The sequence below is a fragment of the Paralichthys olivaceus genome, chromosome 23 (genome assembly GCF_024713975.1).
Source record: "Paralichthys olivaceus isolate ysfri-2021 chromosome 23, ASM2471397v2, whole genome shotgun sequence".
In the NCBI taxonomy this organism is placed as follows: Eukaryota; Metazoa; Chordata; class Actinopteri; order Pleuronectiformes; family Paralichthyidae; genus Paralichthys; species Paralichthys olivaceus.
The window spans coordinates 11,236,150-11,263,656 of NC_091115.1; the positions used below are offsets into that span (position 1 = coordinate 11,236,150).

Genomic DNA, 27,507 nt, shown 5'->3' on the forward strand with positions numbered 1-27,507 from the left:
TGGTCTCCCCATTCAAAGTGTCCTTGGGCAAGATGCAAAACTCACATCTCAAATTGTGTGAGAGAAAATGGTATAGAAAATGAATGTGTGTATGCAATTGTACAACGCTTTGAGTTGTCATCAAGACTAGAAAAGCTCTAAATAAATACAGACTATTTACCATTTGTCACTGTTCCATTGTTGTTAGGTGTTGATCAAGTGTCCAGACTGAGATCTATCACTGAACTGTAGGATCAATATATGAAAGATTTGAACTAAAGATTTGAAATGTATTTTTCAGTGTTTAACAGTGTTTTGTCTTATTTACAAAATAACTGCATCAATATTTTATATCGGTAAAATGAAAGAAAAGACACAAGGCTTAAAATAGCATGTAAGATGGAAAATTGAATTGCTCAGCATCTTCACTGCACTACATTATGATTTCAGCAAGAAGTGGTTATTAAGTCAGCAGTTATTTAACCTATTTTTACAGGAACGATCTCATGAAAGGGAGTTTAAAAGTTTGAACTAAAACAAAATCAGATTTAATGACTCACTCAATCACTGATCTTGTTATTTAAGCTGCAACATCAGGCTATTTACCTAATGCTTCCTCAGAGGCCTCCTCTTGTGGGAGTGAATACACAAGTGCATTTCCAAGAAAGTGTTGCATTTAAATTCAGCTGCTGAAAACACTTTTCTTTCACGTTCCATTTCTCTCCAGACATGTGTCAAAACAGTTTGTCATCAGATCGTACTTAGCTGCACTTTCTGTAAATCAAGCCACATCGTTAGTGTCTGTAAATACCGAGAGAAGTTGAAAAATGACTGTGACGCAAAATATGTCTGCTCTATGGTATTTAGTTCTTAATATTCCCCAGTCAGAGTCAGTTTAACCCATAAGGTTGAGTTTTTCTGAGGTTGCTTTCACACCAATGTGTTGGGTTCAGACGTTCTGACTTTTTACTTAAGTCCAAACCAATTGCCTCAGACCACAGTCCGGAACAACAGACCAAAATATTCCAAAAGAGGTCTTGGTCTGGATCAAACTGAACCATAGTTCAGTTGGTAGCATAAAAACCTTTTTTGGGGGGTTTTCTGACCATTACAGGAAGCTAAGACAGCATTAAACAGCATAATAATGAACTATATTTATATTGCTTTTTCTTAACAATGTTAGACAGTGCTTAAAACCAAAAAATAGAAACTAGATGAGGCAGTTGACTAAAAGGACATTTGGCCACATAAGAGATAAAGCAGTAAAAATGACTAAAACAAAAATAAAACTGTATAAATAAATGCAAATCAAACATTCCCAAAAGCTTTAGACAAGATTTAAAGAAGTGAGAGAGGTAGTTTGGCTCTATTAGCAAAAACTCAAAGAAGAAAAAGAAGCTGAAGCGTCTCGCAGGAGTGCTCACAGCCTCCAACATTTAATGTTTGAAATGCAAGGACGAACATTTGGCACATTCCAACCAGTTTAGACTACTGAACCTAAAGTTGCTGGACGCCCGTCTTTAAATCAATCAATGTCAAGGATAGGTCGATGCAGATAGTGTACAGGAAGACAGGGCGCAGGGATGTCGTACAAAAGTATTTAGTGCTTAGGATAAAATTTAAACAGTGCAACAAAGACTTGAAGCCTGGTTCAAACTTTCAGATGTTAAAAAGCCCATATATAGATATTATTTAGTCGATTCATCTTCTTTTCAACTTGAAAGTCTGAGTCAAGGTGAAACTAGCTTCGTGTTCTTATTGTTGCCAGATGTTGGTCAAGAACTTTCTCTTTCCTCCGTCCCTCTGTTCATTCTTTCACTCGGTGAGCTGGCATCAATATTTTTCTCTCTCTCTCTCTCTCTCCCTGCTTTTTTTGTTTGAGCCCAGCTCTCCTGCCAGGTGAGCCGGTGCCTTGTCCGCACCTGCGACCACCCTCCCCTCCCCTCTCCCCCCTCTGGCCGTTACCTCCAGATTAATGCCAGGTAATTTGCGATGCACCTTTGTGTCCCTCCTCCTCCTCAGTCTTCCAGGTGATAGAGCCGCGTTCACTCCCCCCTTTTTGTTCTTTTCCCGTTCTGCCATGTAAGCTTTCCTCATCCTCTCCCATGTTCTGTCCTATACCCCTTCATCTTCCCTCTATCTCTCCCTCCGCCCCTCCAACCCCCTCATCCCTCTATCACAGACAGAGCCATATGGCCGGGTGCAGCTCGGGCCTGCCCAGTTCTCAGACTTGTTTAAATTCACAGCCTGCGGGTCCTTCTGCCTCTGCGGTGGGAACGACAGACACCGCAGAGGAGGAAGGGCGGCTAAATGCCCCAGTGATGAGAGGGGACGGAGGAAGAGAAAGAGAGAACGCAACTACAACGCAAAAAAAAAAAGTGCAGCCTGAAATTCTTAATTAGAGTCAAAAAAAAGAAAAGAAAGAACGCGCACAAACTCTGCATGTTAAGTGAAACAGAAGGTGAGTCACATGGCGGAAACAGGTGGTAGTTTGACATTGAAATAATGAAGTGGAGAGAAAATGGGAGTGGATGCATTTGTATTAATTTGGACGACCCAGATTCGGTTTGAATCATGTGAGAACGTTTGGAATTGTGGGAGAAACTTGCATTTGAAGGAAATAGTTTTACTTTTTGTTCAACCTTGATAAAAAGCTTATGCTAACCTTAAATAAATAATTGATGTCTCTGGGACGTAATAAGAATGATTTGTGTGGAAATCGGGGCTGAATCATACATTTATCTTATATAAAAGCAAGTCTGGCATTGTTACTACTTTTGTTACTCTCCCCTTGACATTGAAAAAATTAAATCTCACGCTTACCTTAAATTAATAGTCTTCGCTAATGGGACTATAAGAACAAATTCCTACCCAGCATTAATATTTTCATTGGACTATGATACCGACCTTTATTACCTTTAAAATATATATTTATAGCAAACAAAATGGTAAAACACCTCAGCTACTCACTAATTATGGATGAGGAGCTGAAAAAAAACATTGCACCATAAATATGAAAGCTCTTTTTAGCATAATTTCTCAAATATTTTGGTTCTAATTGTTGCAGTGGGGTTTGGACTTAAACTTTTCTACTTTCCTTTATGTGTATGTGTATGATCAGTATTGGGGTTTGGTTTTTGGTTTGACGTTGGGGCCCCAAAATCCCTTGAAAGGCTCCTGTTTTCACACAGTGCTGTTGTGGTGCCACTTGTTTATTCTAACACAAACCAAGGATGCACGATTTTGTCATATACGACATGAGAGCTTTGGTCACTGATGAGAATAAAAAAAAGGAAAAGAGCTAGAGACAGATGAAGAAAGAAACCATGGCTGTTACTTAAAGAGGAGAAAATAAAGAAGAAGCAGCAGTCAGCTGAAAGAGGTAACTGCAGGCGGAGTAGTTGAGAAGAAGCAAATCAGGCAAAAACCAGCAGGAATTGGAGACGAGTTTGGAACAAGTGGAGCTCAGCAGCAGGTTGCAGAGAAGAAGCCGAGAGGAATGCGCCGAGCAGAAGAGGAGCGGAGCGAAACAGCGGGCATTAAAAGAGAGGAAGTGTGAAATTGAAACCAATAAATCCAGAGCAGATTCCTGCAGTTGTGGGAGCCGCAGCGACCGTAACACGTGGCCTCACTAGTGTTCTCACTTTAATGTGAGCTGGGCCCATTGTTGTCTGAGCAGACTCCAGCTCGCCAAACATTTGTGTTCAATGACACTGGGTCTCACACCTGAACAGGACTGGACACGGCTTTTTTTAAATGACCAAAAAGAAGCAGGACAAATGCAATTTATGACTTTTCCCATTCATGTGCGTATTTTGTCTGTAATATTCTTATCATGTTCAATAGTTTTGAATAGGGATAGAGATCGGTATCTTTCAGGTTTTTCCAATACCAGTGATACGTCGATACTTTTAAAACTGTACCAGAACCAAAACTTTTCTCTCAAAAAAGCTTTGCTATAAGGAAAATTGGACGTTGATCTGTAACATGCTAATTTGGATGGTTTAAAGAATACTTATATGAAGAACACAATATAAATAACTGCAAAACTCTGAACAAATATGCAAAACACTCACATAATAAATAAAACCAAAACCAACTACAATAATGTAACACTGACAGTTTCAGTGCTTCCTACAGAGAAATACTACAAAAACTTGTCATCAAAAGTTTCCGCATCACCAGGGACGCCCACGCAGCCGGCTGACATGCTCGGCATGGGGTCACCCAGGCATTCAAACACGGAACATCCCTATGCTTTCAAATGTATCCCATGTGTTGCCAGATGCCTCATAAAGTTTGTTGTGTTCCTCCCTTTTCAAGGTTTTCAAACAGACAGTGTGTTGTCACCAAGTGTAATGTTGACTAGATGTTTATGTTGCCGGTAAGCAGGGTAACTGTTTCAGTACCGAGCCTGTCACATTACGCCATGCTCTTCCTGCCCCAAAAAATGGGTTTGTTCAAAATATTTCTATAAATTAATTTACTACAAGATACTGCAACTATCTGGTTTGAAAAGTAGATCACAACTACTGAGTAAATGCAGAGCCACAGATAAAAACCCTTCTTAGAAAAAATAAAGGTCATGTTGTATAGCTTCTAGCAAGAATACACAGATTTAAAGTACAGGGTACTTTTGCCTCAGAAATCTGACCTTTAAAATCTAAACTCTAACTTTAGGGCCTAATGATAGCCTTCTATGTAATTTTTCCCTTAATTTCAGAAGCGACACAATGCTGTGAGTTTGTGGTATAAAAGGCCTGAGGGTTCGTTACGCATCGCACACAGCAGTTAGCCATAAAATTACAGTACAAGATTGCTGTTAATGCTCTATGTGGCTAAATACACTGTAGCACTCACCATAAATAACCATCATGAAAAGCAAAACAACAACAAATAAGCATTTCTCCGGGTAATACATTAATGGAGTTGCTTTATATCTTGACAATGCAGAGGATTTATTCGGAGGAACATTGTAAATGGGAATGCATTTTCAGCTGCTTGAAAATGTCATCACTTTGGCAACGTCAGTTTTTCGATTTAAGCCCTCTCAGATGATGTATGAATGCAGCGCGGCAACATGGCACACGCTAATTGACTGAGGCATATTGTGTGGATATTTTCTCCATTCATCCACTCAAGTTCTTGAATACCAATCCCCGACTCACACCCTCTGACTCACAGCCCGGCCGCCCCGCCTCTCCGCGTAGTGTCAGCAAAGTACGGTGCTAAGATTCTTATAGACTTTAGCTCTGCCAAATATGCTTGTTAATACGCCCCATCTGGAGATCTCTTAAAAAAATCTGATAAATGATGGCCAGGCCCACCGCTGACAGTGGGCACTGGCCAGCATACATCACAGTCTAAAGCCCCCCTCCTGCTTTATAGAGGACATTAGAATGAGCTCCCAGGCAACAAACCATACATAGCAAATGTGCCTCTTTAGTAATATGATAATTTATAAAAGAAAAAAAAGAACCAAGTGAATATTCTGCAGAATTCCCCCACATACTTGGTGCTTAATAGATGGCGTGTGTTATGCCTGCTCTCCTCAGGATTGCACCAAACTCCTGGGGATAATGGAGTGAAGACCAACCTTGGCCTGACAGCTTTTAATAACTAATGAAAATACTGCCGGGTAAATTTACAAAGAGAGGATTAGAGAGCCTCTAGTGCACGGGAGGAAGAGGGAAAAGAGACAAAAAGGAAAAGACAAAAGCAATTGAGAGAAGGAAAGTAAGATGAAGTGATATGCGCCCATTGTACCTTGGTAAAGGATGGATGTGGCTCAGACGAGATCACCACCATGTACCCAGCATGCATCACTGATTGATCAGTACTATTTGGGTTGAATTCCATCTTGTTCCCACATATCTACACCAGTCTTTGTCTCCATCTCCCCTTCCTCCTTGTTGTCTCTTTCTCTTGTTCCGTTAACACTGGCTCCCTGTGGAGCCTCATGTCTGAATGGGAAAACACACACACACACACACACACACACTCTTTCAGGATCAAACACTCTGAAACATTGATTAGGTTAAAATACGCAAAAATAAATCCTTTGTGGGGTGATACCTTCCTACATCTTTGATGCTGTGCCTTATTCATCTGAGGTAACTGATGAAGTCTGTCTGTGTGTGTGTGTGTGTGCTTGTGTGCGTGCACACCCATGTAAGCATGTGCATATTTATTCCCTGCATGTACCACAAAGGAGGTACAGTCAGTATCTTGGCTTACATGCAGAAAACCTTTTCATGTGAGCAGGGACGAGAACAGAGGACATTTGTTGATCATCATCCCTGTGGCAGATAGAAGAAAATAAAGTTTGTTTCATCATGGACTTTCCACTGTCTTGTGTCTCGACATGAATACATTGACACATTGTCTTTAAAACATAACCATTAACTGCAGAATCTAGCTGACCATTTCGTCAAGACCAGTTTGTCTATAGTGCCTTTCAAATGACAAGCAGTGACTCAACGTGCTTCAAGATGATAAGCAAACATACATGACAAATACATAACCTAATCGAGGAAAATATAAAATAAGAGGGTATTATTATAAAACCTTCAACAAAAATCAGGTGTCTAATTTGTAGTGCGTTCAACTTTGCTGCTATGACAAGCTATATCTACTTAGCTAATTAAGCTCCTTGGGTTGGTTGAAAACACTTTAACACACTGACTTTTTTCCAGTTGAGCTGCGTTAAAGCGAGATCCATCTAAACCGATTGTTAAATGAACTAAATATGAACTCTACATGATATTGCAACAGAAGCATTTTCACCAAATAAAGATACAGCTTTTGAGTGAAATTGCAGAAAGCAGCGCTCTCTTGCCCAAATCCAGTCCAGAGCAGGTCTAAGTCAAATCATCCAGGACCGACTTCCACATTATTGAAATAGTGACCAGTGAATGTGCTTGCTGGGAATGGGGCTTTTAAAATATGTAATGCATAGTGGAGTAACTTCCAGTAATGTGGGTATAGGCACATAATAAGGAGAAGTACAGATACTATGACTGTTTAAACCACTTTTCTCTCCATCTCCGCTCTTGTGTTCATTGTTTTTGAAAGGCTCCAAATTCTCGAAATGCAGACTATCACATTTACTATGCCTGAAGCAAACAGTTAAAAAAAGTCTACTTTAATTAACTATGACTGCTCATTTTAGATTATTATAACGCCTCAGTGTGTAGTTTGTTGCCAGATCATCAAAATAGGATGTGAAGTCAGCAGTAGGTGTAGGTGAATACTTAAGAATTTACGTGGCCTTTAAACGAGCATAATTCTGCAGACGCTACCATTTTTTTTGTATTGTTACACATACATCTGCATCTTTCAGCTGCTGAGACATCCACTCAATTGGTTCCATTTTCTCCTAAACCTCTGACTCCCTATTCTAACTGGGATCTCAAAAAGACTAAAAATTGAAATGGAAAATTTAAGATAATATATTATACGTCGGTAAACTTCATAGTTAATCGGTTTTACTCAAACATATACCAAGGCCACAGCAATCTTGAATACAGACGAACAAATAACACAGTAAGAAATAATAACAGTAACAAAAATGACAAACAAAAGACACTCCCACCCGAGCTTACTATGAAGAGATGGTGTTTTTTGAATAACAAACTATCTCTGTCCACACAAGAGTTCTAATCCGTCCATACTAACAAGACTGAAAACATGTCACATGACCACACATACACTGGGCATGCACGTGCCGTTGTACATAGAAATCATTTGATTGTTATTGGCTCGTCTCCTGCACATGTTAACAGGTGTATCCCTATTGTAACATGTGGAATTTAAATGCACAAGAGCTGGCGATACTTGTAATTGATTATCTGGAAACTTCTTCCACAAGGGCGTCATGTGACAGGGGCCTGACGAATCAGCGAGTAATTAATGTTATTTTCATGACTGGAATAGGCGATTCTGCCCCTCCATTATAAAAGTGTCTCTAAAGCGACGCTCACAACATTTCTGTTTCATGACATGTTAATAACGAGGACACGCAGGTAGAGTGCACACACCATCGCTCTGTGCACGTGTGTTTACTGTGTGCATGTGCTTATCAAGAGGTTATGCGTATTTTCCTCACACACTGCCATTGTTTGATACTCTCTGCGCTGGGCTGCGTCACTCCTGGGGGATGAGACAGACGCAGAAAGGCATTATCACCTTTCTGCCACAGCATAGGAATTCAATGAATTATTTACGTTCCAGGAGGCAAGGCCCCCAGACGGCTCCGAGACCCAACAACATGGGATTCAGTTAGGGAACTAGGAGGCCAGGGGCCAGTCGAGGAACCTGAGAGAAGGCGGAGGGGTCAGTTGGGATCCTGAGGTAACAAGGGAGGGGAAATTAAATGACAAAAAACCGAGAGGAGGTGTAACATCGGGGGGATTGTGCACACCTTCAAACACCGATTTTTTGTACATGTGCATGTTCCTGCATTTTACACAGATATCACACACACACAAATGTACAAAGGAATAAACATTTAAAAGACCCTCATCACTGAATCATATTTGTTGGAAACAGTCACACCTTAGACACATAAATGAATATCTAAGAATACATATAATAAGTTGTAATCCACACACACACACACACACACCCATGCACACACACACCCACACCCCAGCTATCATCAATCTCAGGCTTCAGAGCCATTCCCCCCTTGAGTCCCTGGCTCTGTTTTTGGCTCTGTCTCTATGCAGGTAGGAGGTCTCCAGATACTCACCACTGCACATTAATGCAACACCCCCCCCCTACTATAGGCACCTCTGTTACTTCTCTTCAGCACCACAGAGTCCTTCTATAAAATCCAATCTGTGCATGTAGAGGTGCATAAACACGACTGACGGTGACTCACAATTCTGGCCATTTCCTTCTTCTTTTTTTTTTTTTTGAATAGGACATCAGATGTATTGTGTGTGACTGTGATGTGTTTTCATCTAAATGTGGAGCGACTCAGAAGCCAGTACAAGCAAATTCCATGTTCTAGGACCACACTCGATATCCCTGTGGGAGTTTTTCAAGGGGTTTCTTTTCCTCCCTGTGCAGGGGTTTTACTCCGCTGGCCTCTCTTCAAGGCTCTCACGCCAAAACAAACATCAAGAATTTAAATAGATGTGTGTCAGTGTGTGTGGTGGGGCTCTACTACCAAAGAAAAATGAAAAACAAAACAAAACAAGGTGTTCTATGTTGTTACAAATGAAATCAGAGTATGAAATGACATTCGAATGAGACACACATTGAAGTCTATATCTTGCCAAATTAATTTTGAGTCATTAAATGTAGCAAAAGAAAAGAGGAGGAAAAAAAAAAAAACAATTTAAAAATTGACTCCTTGCCAAGTTCATGAAGCGGTAAATGAGCGACTTGTCACATCCGCAGATTCATTATGCACAAGTCTGTCCACAACACAAAGTAATATGAACACGGTCTGATATTAAAAACATTCATGCTAATGAGACTTGTGAATTAATAACAAACTGTAGAAGTGAAAGCTGTGGTTCTACTTATAAGTACAATTTCAAGGTGACTATTTCCATATTATGCTACCGTATCCTTCTATTGCATTTCAGAAATTATCAACTTTTTAGAAAATTACTAAAGTCATTGTAACTTATTGCAATACCATATTTTAATACACAGGACATATGATGAACTGAAAATATAATCTTATACTCCAGAGTCCACAGCTGTTTACCACTACATTTCTTAAGACGTTAATCAAACCAGAATATTGAGTCAGTGGGTTCCACCTCAATCATTCTGCTTACAATTCATTGCATCAATAATATTAATCTAGTAATTTCAATGTATTTAATTATCTTAATATGGAGCTATGAAATCCTGATTTGTTTTAAATTCCTTAGAAAACATAATCTTGAATATATAATTTAATCACATGTTAGATACACAGTATGAAACTAATAGATTTGGAACTTTGGAGCCTCCATTATGAAACATAGTAAAGTGTAATAATGCTTTATCAAAGTTGTACCTGACAAGTAAGACTTTACATTTATTTGAATAGAATTTTGAATATAGAGATTTTTTTAAATGTACTTTTGGATATTGATATTTCCACTTAATAAACAATTCCAGACATATTTAATACTGTTAACATTTATAATTTACAAAATGAAGTACAAATCAGAGCAAAATCTAATTTGATTGCACACAAACTACAGCTATTTAACTCATTTTAGGCAGGATGTTCAAAATGATCTGTGTAACTGAGCCAGCTTTAAACTTGCCACAGTTCTGTGCCTCATTTGTTTTGTTAATATGTTGGTTTTTAATGCTAAATCCCGACTATTTTAATTTTTTAACATCAAAAGCAACATCTTAAATGATCTTGTTACAAACGCACACCCGTTTCAGCAGCACGTTATCACAGTGCATATGTTTCATTTCAGGATGTTCGCTCCGTGTTCTGGTTTCATCCTTTATTGAGCCAAAAGCGAGACGGAAATCAAAGTTTCTTTTACTTCCTCTAATGAGTGGTACGAGCGAAAATATAACCAGTGATTTAAATTCATATATATTCATTTCCCCCTCTGACTTGTCATAAGGGGAAATTTACTTTTTATAGAGCTGCTGTTCAGTAATGAGACGACACGTCAAAAGGGAACTGAGCTTTCTTTAATGTTTCAAAATTAAACTAAAGAAATGTTTAACCGCACACAGCTTAATTAACGCTGTGAGACTGTGATTTCGCCAACAGGCCTAAGCGGGAAGTTCACAGAACAGGTGAAGGCTCCAGCAGGCCAGGTGTTTTTCCCAGCCTGAACACCTGAACCCCCAGAACACTCAATTCAAAGACTGCTCTCCTGTTCACTGCACAACTGTGATCCCCCCCACCCCCCTTTTTATCACCTTGAGAGTAAAACAGGGTCCAGAGGAAATGGGGCCGCTGACTAAAGGGTGTAGTACAAGCCTGGTACTTTGTTCTCCACAGCTGAGGCTCCGTCCTGCTTTCAGGAGACTATTCCCAGACCAGGCGGCTCGCTGCACTTTCCTCTAATACTAAGAACAATGAGAAACTTTTCTTTTCCACCAACTTCTGACTCACTGCAAAAGAATTATCAAGCAGTTATTTATTCTATTTATTTTTCAATTTATCTATCTTTGTGCACATTTGTGTTTATTACAAATGGTTTTTTTTTTTAGATTTTTTTAGTTTTATTCTATTGCTGTTTTTTTGTTTTTTTTCTCTTGACCAGCCTGCTGCTGTAACATGAGAATCCCCCCAGTGTCTGGATTATTTTATCTTATCCTATTTGTCATGTAATTAACCAGAAGCATAATACAAATATAGTTTTTTATGTTCCAATGTGGAAAAATGTAGCCAAAGGTTGACAGTAGGAGCCCACTGGAGGATCAACACAAATCTTCAAAGACGTAGTTGTGATTTAACAGAAAACCACATTATTTTCTAGTCTACATTCTTTTTCTACAGCAAAATTGATTTTCACAGTTTCTTAACCACACAATTACTTTGTGCGGTTTCTCTACAAAGGCCATTGTTGGTTGACAGAAACTTAATTTCAGCTTGTGTGCACTGATGAAAGTTTATTTACTATTTCATCACAAATTTCATTTTCATTGTCAGAATCTGCTTTGAGCCGCACAATGTCAGAGTTGAGCTATGGTGGCCTGGAGGGAAAGTCAAGCCAGGATATTAAATTAAACCACTTCACAAGTATTTTCAGTTATTTCCTCACTAAATAGTGATTACCTACACTTTGAAAGAGATTTCTCCTTATTAAAGCTGTTTTCAGACACACCAGAGTCTGTCTGCACTATTGGAGCCAGACTTTCTCCAGAGTTCACATTTTAAACATGCAAAAGGCAGCACACAGCATTTGTGTCTTCTACATGTGTGGCACCATTTTCACCATCCAGTATATTTATGTCCCCTTTTTTCCATTTTTGCATCCGTTGCATTTTAGAAACACCAACGTGGTCATGGTGAACACTGCAGATAATCTCCTTCTGTTTTCAAATCTAACATTCTCCAGAGTTCTTACTAGAGGGCTGGCAGGAGAAACTCCAGAGAATGTTAATCACACATACAGCCCCACAGTTCAGTGCATGTCTGAACGCAGCTTTAATGATTAATTTGTAGGATGTGGTTGTAAGCAAATCCATACTTTCATAAAATACTGTGTCCGTCTTCAATACACTTAATTTTAAGCTGGGATTTAGAATATATCAGGATTGTTTAACCAATGGAATAATAAATGGTATGATAATGATGAATAAATTATTTGAATGCACTAGATTTATTTTGCTTGTCACTCATTGACAATTGAGCAAAATCCCCCTGCTGTTAGACGACATACATGACATACAGCCAAAAGCTCTGGAAAGTGAAATAAAAGAAGATTATAACTTTGAACATTAACATCTTAAAGTTGATTTCATAAGTGTACTCTATACAAACAGTTAATAAATAATAATGCACTGCAGGGATTTGTTCATGTGTGTAATCCTATATATTATTAAATATGATTGCAGATATGGTATCCTGTCTTATAGATTATGCATGAACTGTTTGTGCAACTATTATGAATGCTTGCAGTCAGTGCCATTCATTAACTGCAACCTTCGTTTACATAACATGATGGATGACTTTATACATCTTTACAAACTAAATTAAATTCAGTACCCAGAGTCACATTCACATCAACAGGACTATAGGACTACACATATTAGAATGTGTTGCTTCATCATGAGTATATAAAACCTGTGATGTTGCAAATAAAAGCTGCTGAATTCAACTTCTGTCTTCCTCCTACTATTCTTTATTGTTTTCACAACCCTCACCCTTAAATCAATTTTTCCGTCTGGCTGGTAAAACTGGGGCTTCTGAGCCTGGAGAGGAGAGGGAGCGAGTAGTCCGAGCTCTGCATTTTGTTCACTACAGCTGAGTCTCCGTCCTGCTTTCAGGCTATTCCCAGGCCAGGCCTGCCTACTGCACTGCACTCCCCTGACTGCTTATGATTTGTGGAGCCCACTGGGGGAGAAGCTAGCTCTCCCATAGGTTAAAATCTGCAAACAATGAGTCCTGTGTCCGTGACGGATGGCCTACATCCCTCCCCATTTGTCTGCGCTTTATCCCCATCTCTGAATCAATTGTTAAAATCCCAAAGTTTGCTTAACATACACTCCCTGTTATACCGGAGGAAAGGAAAAAAATGGAAAAAGATGGGGGTGGAGGTGTAGGAGCAGGGAATTCAGGCAAGAGCGAGAAAGGGAAACGAGAAAGAGAGAGATCAATGTTGTCCTGAGGAAGTAGAGGAGTGGATGAGAGGGACTTTCAGTGTGACTTTCAGGGTTCTAATTAGGTACAGGACAGCGAGCTACCTCTCTCTGTGACATTTAGCTGGACATACTTGATAAATGTCACACTGCTGGATTCAGCCACAACAAATGGATGCATCAACAACGGCTTAATAACCTTTACTGATAGTCCTGCCAGGAATTCAAATTCTTTATCTGCTCTCCCTTGCATCCGTAAAACACTGAGTCCTAATAATCGACGTGGCGTGTGGAGTATGGGGGGGGGGGGGTTGTATGCTCTTGTGTGTAGGTTAAGCTAAATTAAGTGCACCAGGATGCTGTCGGCGTGTACCCTCATGCTGTATCAGAGTATACTGCTACGCGTTTGTACACGGCAGTGCTGCAAGTGCCAAATTATCTTGGCTTCGTATCTTGGCCAGGATATCGGCAGCAAGAGGTAAGACATTTATAAACAATCAGGGAAAATGGAGAGCTGTAGACCTCCCGCATTTCTTTCTAAAGTTTTAGAGACACGGAGAAGCCAACTGAATTAATCAGCTCCCAAGACAGCAACAATCATAGAAGAAGAAGAGGAAGATTGAGCCATTTCTCCGTAATAAGATCACATAGAAAATAAATGTCATGTGTGTCGTGTGAGCAAAATTTCTGATTAAATAATTAAGGCATTGCTTAAGTGGGACAAACAATGTCATTGGGGACTAACCCAGTCTCAGAATCCTCAGAGGTGTTTTCAGTGGTTATTACTAACGAGCTTCTCAGAGTTTACTTTATTTTTAATGAAGAACGCAGTCAAACTTCAACTTTAAGACAAATCAGTTTGTTTGTAACGTGTCATTTTCCCCTTGACATAAAGTCACTTTGTACCAAGTAGCGGAGAGAGTTAAGTGTCTCAGAGTGTTTATGTGACGTAGGCCAGTTGTGATTCAACTGTGACAACTACACGACACATTCGGGGCAAAATACAAACAGGGTTCTGTTGATCTTTTGTCCATTGTCTCATATATTGCACCGCAAACTTCCCGTAATGTGAAGTCGGCATCTTTTACACAATGAGGCACTTTTAGTGTCTTTTCCCTCCCACTTTTCCTTTGTGATACTTTTGCTGAGGGCAGTGATATTTTTAAAAGAACAAACCCCAAATGGACATGCTAAGGCTTCGTTTCCTTTGAAGTCTGTCTTTGATATGGAGAACATGTACATAGATTTATATTTATGGTTTGCTCTGCATATAAAAAAAACATTTATCTGATTAAATTAACTTTCTAAATATATACTCGTTGGTTTGTTACAGATATTCTTTTTATCTGTGAAGTGCTGTGTGCTCTCCCTGGACCTGAGCTCCTGAGTGATTACGCCTGGTGTGTGCATGTGTGCGTTATTGCTTTGTAACATGTGTGAACCTCATGCACAGAATGTGTGCTTCATCATGCCTTATGTACATTCACATTGTGTCTGTCTATACCTGTGCCTGCATGCATGTGTGTGCATGCGTGCACATGCGTAGCATCGTTCAAATCATGCATCCCGAGCTGCTGTGTGGTGGCTAATTGCCTCTCCTGAGGAATAATTAGGTGACAAAAGCAAACGTAATGGTGCCTCGGCTACAGAAAAAGATATATGTTATGTCGTGTGTGTGGTTCAGCGTGCGGCGCCATTTGTTTGCCGGTGGTAAGGATAGGAGGAAAGGACATAGCAGAGGCCGTACATTTGGAGGCCAAAACCTGGAGAAAAACAAGATGGTGCAACAATTAATTACAGCTAATTAGATGTATGCGTTATATTTACTGGGCCAACAATAAATCAAGCTATTTTTGTCCGATAAAAGACTTGTAACTAATGCCCAGCAAGTGTGTAAGCATGTGTGTGTATGTGTGTGAATATGCTGATGAGCGTGTGTGCACTGTATTTTCCTTTGTGTGTGTGTGTGTGTGTGTGTGTGTGTGTTTGTGTAAACTGCTCTTTACTGTTTGCTTTCCAGGTGTTCAGAGCTGGGTCGCCGCGGACTCCCTCCTTTTAGATTAATAATCCATTAGTAATCCATTTCACTAATGAGCACTCAGCGGAGAGACGGGACCGAGGGGGACACGGAGACGGTCAAGTGCATAATTAATGTCTCAGCCAATCAGACGTGCTATTACAGTCACCCCCCTCCCCTCACCCTCGTGGAGTGAGATGTCACTCGTCCAATAAAACGTTTAAAATGCTTTCTGATGGGTGAAAAATATTAAATTAGGGAATGATGTGTTTGAGTCACTGAAATTATTGAACTGTAATACAATTACTATAAAGTAGTTAGAAATTAAAATCCCCCAAAACTAAATAATTCTTCTCAGCTTTTGAGTCATGAAACATTGAGTGAAATAACACTACAGCTATTGTGCAGGTTTTCCATTTTTAACGTTTCAATATTTGGACATATTTGTGGAAACTGTCTCAGCTCCAGGCTTCTGATTTGGCGTTCTCCATGGCAGTGGGAAAACACGCAGTCACTTCCCCTGGTGTATTCCGAACTGGAGCACATCAGAGTCCTGCATATCCTAAGAATGTTTTCAACAGGCACATCACGCATCATGTGTGTGTTTATGAATCTGCAACCATTTTGAACCTCGCTATTTTGGGAGGACAAATAGTGCTATGATGTTTGTTTATTTTACTCAGTCTCATCAAATGAGACATATGAAACTATTTCAGTTTTTTTTTTTTCATTACTCTAGTTTATCTTTTTTGTGAATGTAAAGGAGTGCAAAACTAAAAAGCCGCAGAAAAGGGAGCTCTTGTCTCTTGACCTTGTCTGTGGTCCAGACGATATTATGCACCCTTGTGATGTAATTTGACATTTACATCAAATCCAAGTAAAGCAAGAGCAGATGCCGACATGTTCTACACGCACTGGGAATGGTTGACCAATCAGAACAGAGTGGTCCAGCAGGCCAATCAGAGCAGTCGGGGCCCCATCTCATTAAAGAGATAGGTGCTAAAACCAAGTGTTTTAGACAGAGGCTGAAAAGAGGAGCTACAGCAATGGACAGGATGAAGAAAACTGATGTGTTTACCGAAAATTATGACAAGTTATAACCCAAATTAAAATAATGAACCTGAATATGAGAATTAATGTGTCTCCAGTCAAAAAGCAGAATGAATAGTCTCTACTTGGAAAGCATCTTTGAAAAAGCAAGAGTTTGCCTTGACCACTTTTTCTTTGGAAAGTGGAGACTAGTTAGCCTTTCTTGCCAATGTTAGCACTGATTCCCTCTAGATATACTTTTGGCTGATGTTTTTTTCAACACCTGCTGAGTCAGCGTCAGCCCTTACGCACTCAGTGTTCATCCTCCTCTCCTGCTAAGAGGGGCCCTAGCACAATAGCCGTCTCTCTCTTTCACGGGTCCAGTTTGGTGAAGACAAATGACCAGACTGAAAGGTCTCGTTCTGTAACGTCAGCACGCTGTATGTTATTCTGTGATTTGAATCAGTCAGAGTGATGTAAGTGATGCTCAGATTATAAATGGGACTAAAAGCAAAAAGTAGCAGCTAACTTGATCCCCTAAGTGCATGTTTTAGAACTCTGACACTAGTGTCATTATTAAAAAGATTGTATGAAGGTAGAGGTGACTTCTTAAATATTCTCAGGCTCGACCGGCTGTCACGCTGTGAGGGGAAAAGCACTGTTGTGTGTTTTTTTATAAAGTGCCGGTGGGGTTTCTGGCACCTAAAAGTAGTTACAAGGTCTGGCACATCAAAATGAGCGGGTAAACACAGAAGATTCCACGAAGCCACCGCCAATCCGGCACGACTACACCAATCTAGATCCTGTGTTTCAAGCCTAAACAGAAGATTTCCCCAGCGTTTCACCTGGCTTCCCCACGGATCGTCTCTCTCCTGTTTAACAGTCAGAACATGATGGAGCCTGACAAAAGAGGCCGTTAAAAAATTGAACACCCTAAGTGGGAAAATGTGGTAGGCGGGCCAATTGTTACCTCCACCCACATGCATGGGTGAAATCTGACACCCAGTTCTCCTCACTCCTCTACATCTCCTCTCTCTTTTCTCCCCAGCGTCCCTGGGGGAAAGCCCTGTATCCCATTCATTCGATTGCACCACATGATGGATGTGCAGTGTGAGGAATGGGCCGTCCCGGGGGCCATGGCGTCGTTTCTGGGTTAAACAGCATCCTATATCAAACCCATCTATACCTTCACAAGCAGGAAGCCTGTTTACTGGGGCGGGAAAGCACCGCAATCCATTTCTTGTCAGGGGCATCTCGCGGATGGTACAAAAACTTGGACAGCCACAGCTTTGGGGGGGCGTTGTAAGACAGCGGCAGAGATAAAATATGTAGTGTTGTTTTGGGAGCTGTGGAACTTGAGCCACACACAAGTTTGCAGCATCACTGCTCACGCCGTTTAAATTACAGTCTGATGACTCTAGTCAATATCTGATATCATTCAATGAATGTTCTAGATCGGAATTTGACATTAAACTTGATTAACATTAAGTTACTGTGCAAATACTGGCATCTAAAACTTTTATTGTTTGATAAGGTGTTACTTATATTTCAATGTGTGATTATGATGTGTGTTTGTCTTAATCTGCCAACTGTTTATAAAAAGCACCATGCAAATAAAATGTACTATTAATTATTATAAAATGTTATTTGGAGTGTTTTTCTGAGTTTTAGCCTCACTAAGCCAAAAAGTCTTGTAATTTTTAGTTCATTCCATCTTTTATCAGTCAGGAGTCTCAGGAATTATTACTTTGCATGGTCTACTGTGAATTAAATTTATATTGGAGCACAAATTTACAACCTAATATTACTAACCCCTAAATCACCACTGACATCAGATTGAAAACACACGGGGTTGAAACTAATATCGTCCCAAAAATGTATCAGCGGACTCAAACTTGCTGGATTTCCATGCAAATAATAAAACAGACAAATATGACTACAGCCTTGGTAATAACTGCAATGGACTAACAACTCAAGGACCAACTAACCTCCGGTTGACTTCAACATCATGCAAAACAAAATGTAAAATTGTTGCTTCCTGGATGAATGAGAAATATGCATCCTGAAACACAGCAGCACGTTTTACAAAATTGTTAACAGGGATGTAATGTTGATGTGATTTGAAACCATAAAAACCTTCTTATTAAGTCAGTCTTGTCTGTTGTTTTCCGGTCTCATTTCCATGAAATAAATCCATAAAATAAATCCTGCTGCTGCAAATAAGCTTGTTCCAATGTCAAATTCAATCTGTTCCTGCATTGTATAACAGAAACCTGCCTTATTATTTCTTGCGTGGAGATAGTAATTTAAAAAGTTGGTTCATGTAGGGAAGAGGTTGACATCTACCTGATATACCAGCAGTGTGCCGGGTGGGTTTAAAAAAACAAAACCACTAGTTGGCTTCTATTTTCCCAGAATTCATTAGGCGGTTTACTTTTTCATCCTGCATCTGATATTGACAGAGCATCACCAATTCCACCAGGTGTTATGTCATTATGAAAAATTAAATCAACTGCTTTGTGAAATGACAGTTGATTGTTCCTTCCATTGAAACTGCACTAATTAAATGAGTCCCAGCCTTGATACCCAGTGGCTCCATGCTGTGAACCCCTTTGTTATTTATTTATATTTTTCAATATCTTATATAAACTGGAATGGAGCGCAAGTCGGGCCTTATTATTGAAGTACATATTATTTTCGTATGATCTTTACTTTGAATCTTTTTGATATCCTGCAGCATCCTGGGAAATAAACTTACGAATCACTTCTTTCAAACCCCTCTCTACAACGGAAGCCCAGGAATTCACTTTTTATAAAAAAGAGCAGCATATGATATTATATGAATACTTGAGATAACTCCGTACACACACAGGGAGCGTTGCCTGTATAAATCTGCCGCTCTTTGAATATCTCAGCTGCTGAGGGACTACGCTCACTGTTTCCCATTTATGTGTGTGTCCTGCAGAAGTCACATGTGCATGTTTGTGCTCATGTGTTCACACTGTGGCATGTTTCCTAGAGATAAGACTGCGGCTGCTGGGCCTCTGCCGCCTTAACCCGAGCCAAACACTGATCAGAGGAATCTCTTATTCTCTGCAGGGCACCCCTTTGCAGTCACAGCCAGCAGCACGACACCCTTAATGTTCATACCAATGCACAAAAGACCAGTGGTGGGTGATTGTATCTTGCTTATCTTACGTCAAAACATTTTGACCAATTGCTTTGCTGATAAAAAAGGATTATAACAAGAATTTTGCCATTAAGACCCCATCACATCTGTGGAGTCAGAGTAATAGAGAATGATAATCAAAATCTCTGCAGGTTGACTTCACAAACAGCTACGCTCTCTTTGGTGTCACTTTAATTTACCAGGCGTCTGCTCCTTTAATATCCCACTAACCGAGGGGGAAGACGTGAGAAGTTAAGATGATATTCCACTCCATATTGTGCATTAATTTGCAGCTTATGCAGTATAGTCTCACCTGTGTGCTTTGGGAAGATCAGAAGTCAATTAGTGGGATTGGTGGGCAGTCTCGGCCGAGCGGTCTGAGCCAGTGACAGTTTGTGGTGGGCCGCCACACCGCGGGGGCCAGGTGAGGAGCAGGGGAGCCTAAATGAAATGCTAATACGGGCCACATAAGTCAGGGCTCTCTAATTGGAACACAGCTGCTGCTGGGACTGAGTATCCCATGAAGCGCTGCAGGAGCAGAGGAACCAGTGGGTCACTGTGATCGGGTCAGGTTCTCTCTCTCTGTGTGCAGCTCAAAATACCTGTCTTAAAATGGCCGGTGGAAACTTGAGGAAGGGAAAATCTGAACAAAAGAACTGCTTGGCATCTGCATATATATATATATATATATATATATATATATATATCAAAACAAAAGTCAAATAAATCTATATAATAAATTGTGACTAATATCTAGATTTGAAACAACTGAAGAATAGTTATAGTATTTTGGTTTTCTTAGTTGTTGAGAATTCATATCTGTCTGTTGAAGATGCAGCTACAGCCAGACATCACAGATATGAATGCTGATGCTGTCAATCATGATGTTTTGCCCGGATTTTATCGCATCAAATCAAATTGGAAAAACAGGTCTGCAGGTCTGAAGTGGTATTAAACAATGCAGTTAACGTGCCAGAGTTAGCTAAAAGACCATCTTGAATTAGTTTTTTACACTGTAATTATATGGTGTTTATTTACAAAAACCAAGTGTAAGAATTCCAAATTAAGTTTTGTTGAGTTTAAGTTTATTTTAAGCGAAGCAGTTTTATTGAACTGACAGGTATGTTTTCTCAGCAAAGCAAATTATTTACAAATATATTTTAACAGTGTGATCAAAACTGAAAAATGAATTATGTATCAGATTGATCAGTATTTTGAATTAGTAAGCTTTAGTGAGTAGTTTTTAGATCAATTCAGACTAAGCATTTCCCCTACATCCAGTCTTAGGCTAAGCTAACCATGTCCTAGTCCCAGACTCTAGGATCCAGCTCTTAACAAATACTAAGCAATGTTATAACCATATTTCGAAATGTCTTACTCCTTGAAGCCAAATATTGTGTTTTTTTCACTATACAGTGACAGTGATTCAGCTTTAAAATGATGGTAATTAGCAATGATTTATGGGAATTGCAGCAAGTTATAAGTAATTTGCCTCATGGGGATCTGGCAACACAGACAGATGTGCTTCTATCGTCGACTTTCAACATATTTACAAAGTAAAACAAGAAAAGAAAGCTCTGCTCTGCTTTTAGGTTATGACTCTGCAGCATGTACTCCAGTCTTTATTCTCCTCTGAGATATTCTTGGAATGGAGGTTGTTACTGAATTACAAGCCAAGCTCGAGCATTTTGACAGCTTCTTAAAGCTTCTCGTAGATTTTAAGCCCCTTTTTATTTGCAAGTCCTGATGTCAATGCAGCATGGCACGACATAAGTTCAGATGAACACATGATTATCTGAAAAGGGAGCGTTCTGTATTGCAGCTTTTAAAATAGGATGGCATAAGTCAAGCTGAGACAGAAACACAAAAAAAATATGCACTGGGAGGAATACAGAAAACAAAGCAAAATGTAGTGTTGTAGAGAAATGGAAAGAGTCGGTCGTCTTTCGCTGCATTTCAAGTCCGGCAGACTCCGTCCACGAGCTGTCTTCTTCATGTTTCAAGGCCTCCTCTCGCCTCTTCAAATGGAAAGGGAATTTGCCTCAGAATAATGCATGAGCTCATCGTGGGCGACGGACAGGAGGCTCCAGCCTCAGAAGTCTGCCCGCCTTATAGACAGCGAGGAGATTGACATGAACCACACAAGAGGGAACCTCAGGTGGAGCGGTGTTAGTCGAGCCTTTAAAGTCATCGCCTGTAATAATGAGGCCATCTCCCACAGACAAAGACGCTTAGACCAAAATTCAGACGCAGAAAAGTATTTCTTTAGGATTTGAAATTTGAAAAGAAGGCCAAAATTGTTGCTGGGTTCCTCTGCAAGAAATCAATAATACACCGCTATTTGTGATGATGCATAACACATGGCTAACTTTACCTTTCTAGTTTCAAAGCCTGGAGTGTGGAAGCACAAGTCTCAAAGTTGTCATGTCTGCCTCGAGCCGTTCCCACAGATTCAAATTCCGTCTCCTGAGGGAAGGAACTGCTGATCGCCTTTACTGACAATCATCCCAGAAATTCTTAAAGACAACAATGCCCCATTGCTTTCCCTGTCAATAGAAAATTGAAATCATGAAGTGATGCCAGAACAGACAGTTCAGAGAATTTGTTTCACAGAAGAAGCTGTCATGGCTCTAGCTCATTTCCTCTATCTTATATTTACAACATCAGTCATCCTATGGAAATGTTCCCTCATTGTCATTTCTTCTCTCAACTCAAATGATTTTGCCGTCTTATGCCGCTGTCAGCGTTTATCAGCCCCTCACAGCCGCTAGATGTTCCCCCGCCTGGACACCTCTGGACACGGGACAGGAAAAACGTGTGCAGGGACTGACAGATAGGAAACTGATTCTTTACAAGTGAGGTCAGAGGACTGTATCCAAACCGTCTGGCAGAGTACACTAATATCTCCATGCTGAGCAGCGTGGTGCTATTGAGCGCGACCATGCGCATCCGTCTCGCTCCGCTGCACTCAATGAGCCAAAGCCATGGAATTGATGGAATTGATGGGCAATGGAAGGGAAATAGGAGAGAGGAGGTAAGAGGGGAGGAGAGCGAATAATGTGCCGCTCTCTCTAATGCACATTATTCCATCACATAAACATCAAGATTCTTTGAAATAGAAGTGGGGGGGGGGGGGCAGCCAATTCACAGGTGCGGTAGAGAAATGTGAAAAGTGTTGCTGTCGAGCAAAAAGAAAGCTTCTCGGCTGGCTGTCAGCTGGAGCTCCTTCTACCTGCTGGAGCTTGTTCATTAAAACAGCACCCCGACCACTGCATTACTACACTCCTCTCCCTGGCCACACAATCCTGAATTGTCTGCTGCCTCCTCTGGCTTTGAAAAGCGTAAAAGTCTGGTGTGGTATCATCAGCCTCCAGTGACATTTGATGGACTGTTGGATGAAAGTGGCTGCAGAAGTCTGGAGGGAGAAAATAGCAGCAGCAGCAGGAGTGGAGAGTCAGTGTACCCAGTCATGATGCGATGTTCTCTTCCTCTGCCACATTATCAAGTCAGCCCAACTTACATGCAGTAAAAATGCAGCGCTGCAGCTTTCATTAGTGCACGAAGCAAACATTATGGCTCGATGCAGACCCATGCATTATGCATGGGCTATGCACTGTGGTACGGTGTTCAGTCCCCCTCCCCAATATCCACTGTTCATCCTCACACTCACAGAGCACTGAATGCATAAACATTCAAATTAGCAAAACACATTGGTGCACAAACACACACATGGAGGCAAGTTTTCAGAAATGAAATGGAAAGTGGTTTCTGGCTCACTCTCACTGGCTCACTCTCACTGGCCCTTCATGTGTGGGGCAAGAACTGCTCTGTCATACCGTGAGCTCCTGCTCTTCCTTCACTTCCTGCATCATTTCATGACGTATACCCTCATCCTTCATTGAGTTAAGTAGAATCCACAGATGTGGTGTCACCAGGAGCCCAGACTGCACATCCACACTGGTGCAAGTTTTCTCTATAGTTTCAAAACCAATCTGTCAACGATCAAATTTAATTGATACTAGAACAGGGCCCCGATCTAAACCGGCCTGTTTGGAATGGGCTGTTTTCCTGTCCTGTGTTAATGCTCTGGAGCTCCTTCAGAATTACTCCTTGTCATTAGTGAGTCCTCCTCAAACAATCAAATCTTCAAAAGGATCTGGCTGTAATTTTGACACAAACACTGCTTTAGGTTGTCTAAGCACATGTAAAACAACATGTTCAGCTGGATCCTTAGACTGACTATTAGCATGTTCTTGAGATACAGTATGTGTTCTACATACAGACAGAGATTTCTGGAATTAGTAGATAGATATTAATGAGAAAATAACAAGAAAGTCAGTAAAATATACATATAGAAGTTAGATAATGTGACTAGACTATTTGGTAAGAGATTTGTTTCCTAGTTCAGGTTGAAGCAGAGAATTATACCTTGTACCTCCACGAGACTGAATTTTGGCTGCTTGAGAATCTCATTACATATCAGAGAATGTGTGAAAATAAAGTTTGTAAAAGCATCATTTCAACACAGGAAGGATTAATGTGGAGGTTGGATTAAAAAGGGAAGTATCACAGATGATAAATATTTTCTTCTCATTTAATTCCCATTTCAACTTTTATGTCTTCTATTTTTCCTTTTTTATTTAACTGCAACTAAACCCTTGCCTGAACTTTTAAGCGCTACAGTTAAAGGTACAGTGTGTGGAATTTAGTGATATCTAGTGTTGAAATTGCATGTTGCAGCTGAACACCTCTCACCTCACCCTCTCCTTCCAAACATGATAGAAAACATGTGTTAGCATTTAGTTATCATAAAAACTCAAAAGGTGTTTAGTTGGTCCAGTCTGGACTAATGTAAAGAACATGACTGCCTCCGTAGAGAGGGTCCCCTCAGTGTAAATATAAAGTATTTAAATATAAAGGGCCTTTTCTGGGGTAAAGAAAACTACAATTCATACAATTTAGATGAATCGAACTCGTGAAAACATCATGAGGATTATTCTACATTAAATTTCTGCCAATTCCCTTTCACCTAAATGTTACACACTGGACCTTTAAGTTTTTTTGGGGCACAAGAGAATCTCAAAAGGCAGGGCCGACCGAGTGCAGCGCTGCGAGCAAATGTTCAGATATTTACTGTGGCTGGAGATCTGTTAATGTTAATGGCATTTAAATCTCCACAGCAGATGGTTGAGATGACAGGGGTAGCAATAAATACTATTATTAAATCCAAAACAAAGGCAACAACAGCCATAACTGTGATAGAGTTATACAATTAAAATAATACATGAAGGAGAAAATGGTTGAGAACAACAATAAAAAGACGTGTTTGTCCCTTAAGGAGATCGAACTGATCATTTAAATGAGGGACCTCTTTCATTAAACATTCCCCAATAAACCACAATCCCCACTTGAGCGACTACGCTTCATAAATCCTAAAAACGGTGCATAAATACCTGGATTAACATATAAACCTTTCAGGTTAATAGGAGTAGAGGATTATCAGCAGTCAAATATGGCATGTATGGAAACTGTGGTGACCTACAATGTCGTGGGTAAACCCAAATCCAAACCAAGTGCTGGCGCATTCAAAAGCAACGATGAGCAGTGTTTATACTTATGCTTTTCAGTAAATGAGGGAATAAATTGGGGATGAGGATTATCTGCAGTCAAATCAAGAAAATAAAGCAAACTGCCGTCACTGTACACACTGGTCCAATCACTAATGGCTGCACCTAAGCTTCTGCTAAATTAATAGCGAAAACTAATGAGCCTCATGATCGCGTTGCAGTTATATGAAGATAAAAAGTGAAAAAAACAAGTGCAGATTTTTTCGCTCAGCCCTCCTGGTGTTATAGTTGCCTGTTAGAAGTTGCAGTGATACAGAAGGTTGCTGTGCCTGACCTGTATAATGCACTGCTGCTGGAGTTGTCAATGAAGATCACAGGGAAGCCAAGATGTGCAGGGGAGGCTGGAGAAGAGACAGCTTCAGCATAGCTCTGAGCCAAATGTGTGTTCTAGTGATGCTTTGGCATCTATGTTATGTTTATATTTTACATATAAATGCAAGCAGGTCATGAAACTAAAATATGTTGTTATTATTATAAAGTCTGTGTATATTTACAGAGATTTACTGTATTACCAGATCATTTTAGCCTGTTTCAGCTCCATGTTTTGGTTTTAAGGCCTTTGACGCTAAAATATGATAAACACCTACTGTTCAATTTGCTCACCACCTAACAGCAGACAGAGTTAGCGAGTAGCTGGTGGAAAAGGTGGCAACAACTTAAGAGCCCGATTTTATCTCAGAAGGGGGTGGAGGCCAAAAAATGGGTAAAAGGAGGGTGAATGTTGAAGTTATATTCTCACAGACCTGAATATGTCAAAAATCTGTTGTGGCGGGTACAGGATGACAAAAAAAGAAAGAGAAAGAACATATGAGAATTTGAATAAATACAACTTCCAGACCTTTTCTCCCCTAACGCTGAGTTCCAAAACTGGAGCTTTGTCTTTACTGAGTAGCTCAGAAACGCAAGCATAGGATTTATTTAACTATCTGCCGCATACTGTCAGGAAGCCTAATGGCCAACAAGGCCTATTGTGCAACACAAATATCAAGATGTTGGTAAGTGTGTGAGATGGTGACAGCTGACCAGGTCACTAGTACAAGTTTAGATTTGATGGGTTCATTTTGACAGAGATGGTACAAATGTGTGTACAAAGTTCAGTATCTATAAAAGCATAAGAAAGAGCCGAGCGCATCATTTCTTTGAAACTCGTGTTTTTTTTTAATCACAAGCTGTATGAAAATGAGGGAAAATGTGGAAATCGCTCTAAATACCCATAAAATAGCAGCTTTAAAGAGAGCTGTCATTTTAGGATTGCACCCTCCATTACCTCGCTCTCGATTTTTCCTGTGCAAACATTGTTTATGTAAGCAGGCATGGTTTTGAATGATAAGTGCTTCCTTTAATCAGTCTCTCCGTAAACCATCAGCGAGTTGTTTACCCCGCCTGTTAAGCCCTTGATACTAAATCAAACGCTGGTTGTATTTATTTTTTTTCTTCCTTGTGACTCTTGCAAGCGCTTGCTCTTTGTCCAATAGTCATGCCTTTGCTTACTAACAACCCTGAGCATGTGAGCCCTCCTCTCTAGTTGCAATTCATGTTGTTAGAGCGCACACACACACGCACATGCGCACGCACGCACGTCTGCTTAGATAACCCATAGGCTTCAGGCTGCTCAAAAATATTACTGCCACCATTGCTTTTCCATCACATATCAACTTGATCTTCAGAGAGCCCTGACAGCAGCGCCGCAAATTTATTACTCAGTCTGTTTACACTGCAGTTTTCTCATTTTCAGCAAATTTCACTGTTTTATTCCTCCAGTTATGAGGTGGTGATAAAGAACCATGTGAAGGGAAATGAAGGAGGAGTGAAGAAACAATATTTCTTCAAGTTGTACCCCTCCCCTCCTTGCCCCGCTTCCTCTGTGGCGTCCTATTGACCCCTGGTCTCCTGGCAGACTGGCGGTGTTGATTTTAGCCCGCAATCAATTTATTTTAATCACAATGGAAAGTGGAGGGGGAGCGGCGTGCTAAATGATTGGCAGGTATTTGCATATACAGTACGCAACAAAATGTCACGACCGGCCTTGGTGGTGACCTGTGTGGGCTGCTGGCAAAACAATCTGATGAGGGTAATTTATCATGCAGCCCGTGCTCCGCTGAGCAGGGGCGGCCGCACCCACTATTGTTAGCATCGTCAGTCACCTGTCACGCCGCGGTGGGCACGGAGAGAGGGAAGACGGGACGAGTCGACAGAAGAGGAGGAGCTGAGGATGGAGACGTAAAAAGAGAGAGGAGGGAGAGGGGCGAGCCAGATAAGGATGATACTTCTGGTGAAATGTCAGACATTCACTGCCGCTGCTGATCAGCGGACCTGGCATTGACAGATTCTCTGTCATATCCAAAAAAGGAAATATGGAAATATATTGTATTATGTTCTACGGCTGGTGGAATGAGAGG

At 40.4% G+C, this 27,507-nt stretch overlaps 1 long non-coding RNA gene across 6 annotated transcripts in view; it reads right to left on the reverse strand.

The window, feature by feature from the left end:
- The window catches only part of LOC109632762 (uncharacterized), a 158,506-nt gene that overhangs the window by 120,259 nt on the left and 10,740 nt on the right, over positions 1-27,507 (reverse strand). Inside the window, exon 3 of one of the 6 annotated variants that reach the window (XR_011240198.1) lies at positions 5,746-5,942. The exons of the other annotated variants lie outside the window; for them this stretch is intronic. This is a non-coding gene — a long non-coding RNA (uncharacterized lncRNA). The remainder of the gene's footprint in view (positions 1-5,745; positions 5,943-27,507) is intronic. 6 annotated transcript variants of the gene reach the window in all.